The sequence below is a fragment of the Castor canadensis genome, chromosome 6, assembly GCF_047511655.1.
Source record: "Castor canadensis chromosome 6, mCasCan1.hap1v2, whole genome shotgun sequence".
NCBI classification, from domain to species: domain Eukaryota; kingdom Metazoa; phylum Chordata; class Mammalia; order Rodentia; family Castoridae; genus Castor; species Castor canadensis.
The window spans coordinates 83725445-83732425 of NC_133391.1; the positions used below are offsets into that span (position 1 = coordinate 83725445).

At 36.7% G+C, this 6981-nt stretch overlaps 1 non-coding gene across 1 annotated transcript; it reads left to right on the forward strand.

Moving 5' to 3' along the window:
- Positions 1 to 310: 310 nt before the first annotated feature.
- LOC141424393 (U6 spliceosomal RNA) lies at positions 311 to 417 on the forward strand. The gene has a single exon (XR_012449330.1). It is a non-coding gene; the product is annotated as a U6 spliceosomal RNA (small nuclear RNA).
- Positions 418 to 6981: the final 6564 nt, after the last annotated feature.

The window sequence follows — 6981 nt, forward strand, 5'->3', positions numbered from 1 at the left end:
TCTGAGTCATAAAGGATGGGTGGAGTCAGACAGATTGTTCCAGAAGTGGACATTTTGTCATGACAAATGTCATTTTGTCATGACAAAGGCAAGGAATAGTTCAGTATGATAGGAAATTTACAACCATTAGCCATTATTCAAGCTTGAAGAACAAAGAAGGAATTGGCAAAAGAGATCCTGGGGAAGTAGATAAGAAAGACTAGTGAAGGGCCTTTCTTCCATTTTCATAATTTTGGGTGTGTTTGTTTGTTTGTTTTCTGTGCATAGTGGGGAGTCACTGAAAAGTATTGAACCAAGAAGTAACATGGTCATACTCGCTTCGGCAGCACACATACTAAAATTGGAATGATACAGAGAAGATTAGCATGGCCCCTGTGCAAGGTTGACATGCAAATTCGTGAAGCGTTTCATATTTTTCTGAATTACACACAGTACAGGAACAGTAACAATAGCAAGGGCAATGATGGGAAGATGGAAAAAAGATGGAAACCAGTTTCCCCCGAGTAATAAATTAGTACAGGAACCAGAGGGAAATGAAGAAAACAGATACTCAGATCCAGACTCCAACAAAACAAACATAAACTATTCCAAAGAACCCAATGAAGCCCAAAAGAACACTTTGAAAGAGGAAATCCTGCAAGTAATCAATGAGAATGTTATAGAGATAGTACTGGATATGGTCAACCAAAATATACAGAAGACACTCAAGAAATTCCAAGACAACAAAAATAGAGAATTTGAGAAAGCACAAAAAGAAATAAAAGAAACTATAGAAGTGCTGTATAAACACCAAAGTGAAACAAAGAACAAGATAAATAAAGAGATAAATGGACTCAGGACGAAAATAGACAATATTAAAGAGGAAATGACTCAGGATATGGAAAACCTCAGAAAAAAGAATGAAACAGAAAGGCAAAGCAAAATGGAAGGCCAATCCAGCAGAATAGAACAAGCAGAAGACAGAATCTCAGAACTTGAAGATGAAATGGTAATTAAAGGAAAAACCGAAGAACTATTAGTTAAACTCAAGACCTCTGAAAAGAAAATGCAAGAAATTACTCCATCAAAAGACCAAACCTGAGAATCATGAGCATTGTAGAAGGAGAAGAGGTGGAAGCAAAGGGAATGTGTAATATATTCAACAAAATAATTACAGAAAATTTCCCAAATCTAGAGAAATCTATGCCCATACAGAAGCAAGAGGCATCCAGAACACCAAACAGACCTGACCAAAATAGAACCACCCCACAGCATATTATCATTAAAACAAGTAGAGAGACTCGAGAAAGAATATTGAAGGCTATAAGAGAGAAAAAAAAATAACATACAAAGGTAAACCCATCAAAATCACAGTAGACTAATCAACAGAAACATTAAAAGCAAGGAGAGCTTGGGATGAGGTCTTCCAGGCACTGAATGAAAATAACTTCAATCCTAGGATACTCTATCCAGCAAAACTATCATTCAAAATAAATGGAGCAATAAAAGTCTTTCATGATAAGCAGAAACTAAAACAATATATGACCACAAAGCAACCACTACAAAAGATTCTTCAAGGGATTCTGCACACAGAAACTGAAACCCAACATAACCATAAAAGGGCAGGCAATACCAAACTATTTGAAAAGAGAAAGCAAGAAAGTAGAGAGTAACCTCGATTTAGGTGCACACAATCAAACCTTCAAACAACTAAGACAACTAAATGATAGGAGTCATCACATACCTATCAGTACTAACACTTAATGTTAATGGACTTAATTCCCCCATCAAAAGGCACCATTTAATGAACTGGATTAAAAAGGAAGATCCAAAAAAATTGCTGCCTACAGGAGACCCATGTCACTGATAGAAATACGCACAGGCTTAGGATGAAAGGCTGGAAGAAGATTTACCAATCCAATGGCCCATGAAAACAGGCAGGAGTAGAAACACTCCTGACAAAGTAGACTTCAAACCTACATTGATCAAACAAGATAAAGAAGGACATTCCACACTAATAAAAGGGGAAATAGACAAAAAGGAAATAACAATTATCAACCTACATGTCACCCAATGTCAATGCACCCAATTTCATCAAACATACCCCGAAGGACCTAAAAGCACATACTAACTCCAACACAGTGGTCGTAGAGATTTTAACACCCTATTATCATCAATAGATAAGTCATCCAAGAAAAAAATCAATAAAGAAATCCTAGATCTAAAGTATAGCATAGAACATATGGACCTATGAGATGTCTACGAACATTTCATCCAACTTCTACACAATATACATTCTTCTCAGCAGCCCACGGAACCTTCTTCAAAATAGATCATATCCTAGGGCACAAAGCAAGCATCAGCAAATATAAGAAAACAGAAATTATACCATGCATTCTATCTGATCACAATGCAATAAAACTAGAACTCAACAACAACAAAAAAAACCAGAAAAACATGCAAACGTCTGGAAACTGAATAACTCATTGCTTAATGAACAATGGGTCATTGATGAAATAAAAGAGGAAATTATAAAGTTCCTGGAAGTCAATGAAAATGAAAACACAACCTACCGGAACCTATGGGACACAGCAAAGGCAGTCCTGAGAGGAAAGTTTATATCCATGGGTGCATATATTAAAAAGACTGAAAGATCTCAAATCAATGACCTAATGATACATCTCAAACTCCTAGAAAAACAAGAACAAGCAAATCCCAAAACAAACAGGAGAGAAATAATAAAAATAAGGGCTGAAATCAATGAAATAGAAACAACAACAAAAAAAACCATACAAGAATTAATGAAACAAAAAGTTGGTTCTTTGAAAAAATAAACAAGATTGGCAGACCCCTGGCAAACCTTACTAAAATGAGAGAAAAAACTCAAATCAGTAAAATCAGGAATGCAAAGGGGGAGATAACAACAAACACCACGGAAGTCGAGGAAATCATCAGAGACTACTTTGAGAACCTATATTATAATAAATATGAAAATCTTGAAGAAATGGGTAGCTTTCTAGATACTTATGATCATCCAAAACTAAACCATGAGGACAGTAATCACCTGAATAGATCTATAACACAAAATGAAATTGAAGCAGCAATCAAGAGTCTCCCCAAAAAGAAAAGTCCAGGACCTGATGGATTCTATGCTGAATTCTATCAGACCTTTAAAGAAGAACTAATACCAACCCTCCTTAAACTGTTCCATGAAATAGAAAGGGAAGGAAAACTGCCTAATACATTTTATGAAGCCAGTATTATACTTATCCCCAAACCAGGCCAAGACACCTCCAAAATGTAGAACTATAGGCCAATCTCCTTAATGAACATTGATGCAAAAATAATAAAATAATGGCAAGCCAAATTCAACAACACATCAAAAAGATCATTCACCATGATGAAGTTGGCTTCATCCTAGGAATTCAGGGGTGGCTCAACATAAGCAAACCAATAAATGTAATACAGTACATTAACAGAAGCAAAGACAAAAACCACTTGATTATCTCAATAGATGCAGAAAAAGCCTTTGATAAGATCCAACACCATTTCATGATAAAAGCTCTAAGAAAACTAGGAATAGAAGGAAAGTACCTCAACATTATAAAAGCTATATATGTCAAAACTATAGCCAACATTATACTTAATGGGGAAAAACTGAAACCATTCCCTCTAAAATCAGGAACGAGACAAGGATGCCCAATACCTCACTCTTATTCAACATAGTACTGGAATTCCTCCCCAGAGCAATAAGGCAAGAAGAAGGAATAAAAGGAATACAAATAGGTAAAGAAACTGTCAAAATATCCCTATTTGCAGATGATATGATCCTATACCTTAAAGACTCAAAACCTCTACCTCAAAACTAGACACCATCAACAGCTATAGCAAGTTAGCAGGATATAAAACCAACATAGAAAAATCATTAGCTTTTCTATACACTAATAATGAACAAAATGAGAAACAATATATGAAAACAATTCCATTTACAATAGCTTCAAAAAAATCAAATATTTGGGAGTAAACTTAACAAAGGATGTGAATGACCTCTAGAAGGAAAACTATAAACCCCTGAAGAAAGAGATTGAGGAAGACTATAGAAGGTGAAGAGATCTCCCATGTTCATGGATTGGTAGAATCAACATAGTAAAAATGGATATACTACCAAAAGCAATCTACATGTTTAATGCAATTCCCATCAAAATTCCAATGACATTCATCAAAGAGATTGAAAAAATCTACTCTAAAATTCATTTGGAAACACAAGAGACCAAGGCAATATTGCCAAGGCAATACTCAGCAAAAAGAACAATGCTGGAGATATCATAATACCCGACTTCAAGGTATATTTCAAAGCAACAGCAATAAAAACAGCATGGTACTGGCACATAAACAGATGTGAAGATCAGTGGAACAGAATAGAGGACTCAGATATGAATCCACACAACTATAGCTTACTTATTTTTGACAAAGTCTCTAAAAATATATGTTGGAGAAAAGACAGCCTCTTCAAAAAAAACCATTGGGAAAACTGGTTAGCAGTCAGTAAAAAACTGAAACTAGATCCATGCTTATCACCCTGTACTAGTATTAACTCAAAATGGATCAAGGACCTTAATATCAGACCCCAAACTCTAAAGTTGGTACAAGAAAGAGTAGGAAATACTTTGGAATTAATAGGTATAGGCAAGGACTTCCTCAATGGAACCCCAGCAGCTCAGCAACTAAGATAAAGGATGAACAAAGAAATGGTCTCTGAACTGAAGAGACCACCCACAGAGTGGGAGAAAATATTTGCCAGCTACACATCAGACAAAGGACTGATAACCAGAATATACAGGGAACTTAAAAAACTAAATTCTCCCAAAACTAATGAACCAATAATGTAATGGGCAAGTGAACTAAACAGAACTTTCTCAAAAGAAGAAATTCAAATGGCCAAAAAACACATGAAAAAATGCTCACCATCCCTAGTAATAAAGGAAGTGCAAATCAAAACTACACTAAGATTCCACCTCACCCCTGTTAGAATAGCCATCATTAGCAACACCACTAACAACAGGTATTGCCAAGAATGCAGGGAAAAAGGAGCCCTCTTACACTGCTGGTAGGAATGTAAACTAGTACAACCACTCGGGAAAAAAAATTTGGAGGCTTCTTAAAAATCTAAACATAGATCTACCATATGATCCAGCAATACCACTCTTGGGTATCCAAAAAATGTGACTCAGGTTACTCCAGAGGCACCTGCACACCCATATTTATTGCAGCACTATTCACAATAGCCAAGTTATAGAAATAGTCAAGATGTCCCACTATCAATGAATGGATTAAGAAAATGTATGGTATTTATACACAATGGAATTTTATGCATCCATGAAGAAGAACAAAATGTTGTCATTTGCTGGTCAATGGATGGAACTGGAGAACATTGTTCTGAGTGAGGTTAGCCTGGCCCAAAAGACCAAAAATCGTATGTTCTCCCTCATATGTGGACATTAGATCAAGGGCAAACATTACCAGGGGATTGGACTTTGATCACATGATAAAGTGAGAACACACAAGGAAGGTATGAGGATAGGTAAGACACCCAAAAAACTAGATAGCATTTGTTGCCTTCAACGCAGAGAAACCAAAGCAGATACTTTAAAGCAACTGAAGCCAATAGGAGAAGGGGACCAGGAACTAAATAAAAGATTAGTTTGAGAAGAATTAACTTAGAAGGTAACATACATGTACAGAAAAGCAATCCTGTGTAGCTATCCTTATCTCAACTAGCAAAAACCCTTGTTCCTTCCTATTACTGCTTATACTCTCTCTTCAACAAAATTAGAGATAAGGGCAAAATAGTTTCTGCTTGATAGTGAGGGGTTAGGGGGCATAAAGGAAGGGGCTAGGGGAGAAGTGAGGGTGCAGGGGGAAGGGGGGAGAAATGACCCAAACATTGCATGCGCATATGAATAAAATAAAAAAATAAGAATTAACATGGTCATATTTCACATATATCAATTACAGGCAATGGAGGGAATTTAAGTCTATGACTACAGGCATTGAGAATAGTTTTGAATCTATTCCAGTATGTCATACTAGAAGCATGAGGGTTGGAATGCAGGTAGAGGTAGCTAACAGAAAGAAGCTAGGCAAGATAGTATGTTTAGGGAAGGTGAACTTGCAATTATTCCATGATAATCCTTTTAGAAAAAAAACCCTCAGTAAAACTTTTTTTTTCTGACACAGGATCTCACTATTTGACCAGGCTGGTCTTGAACTCATGGTCTCAAGCAGTTCTTTCACCTCAGCCTCCCTAGTACTGGGACTACACACTTGGGCCACTGTTTTTGGCTCTAGGAAAATATTTTAGAATGAGATAATAATGAAACATGAAAAATAGAGACCAAGGAGTCTATTTAATATGGATTTCATATCTTAAGGTACTTAAATTATCCTAGGTTCACAATTTACCAGATACCCAAGCTCAGGAAGTTTCCTGGCCTCCATTCCTCAATTCTTTTATCCTAGGGCAGAAATGAAGTGGCATTGCACCCATCCCTGAAGGTTTCCTCAACAACATCCATTTTTCTCCTTTTATGCATCATGGAATCTGCCCTTTGGACCTCAGGTTGTGAGGCCATTGCTATGTATCTTCCCTGGGTCCTACAACTGATGGTTGGTGTCCTAAACTCTGAGCCCTCAAATGAGTATGTTGTTTCTTGTCTCTTCTTAGAATTTAGGCCATTCTTCTTCATCCTTATATTTATTTCCAGCATTTTTCCTGACACCTTTATTCAACGTAGAAAAGTAGAAACTCTCAGACTTCCACCATAGAAGTTCTGGTTTTTTTCATTCATTTATGCATACATTCTTTGAGTCATTTCTCCACCCTCCCCCACCCCTCCCCCTCCCCCCGCCTCAGTTCCAGGCAGGTCCTGTTCTGCCCTTATCACTAATTTCGTTGAAGAAAAGACACAAGCATAATAAGGAAGACAAAGCATTTTTGCTAGT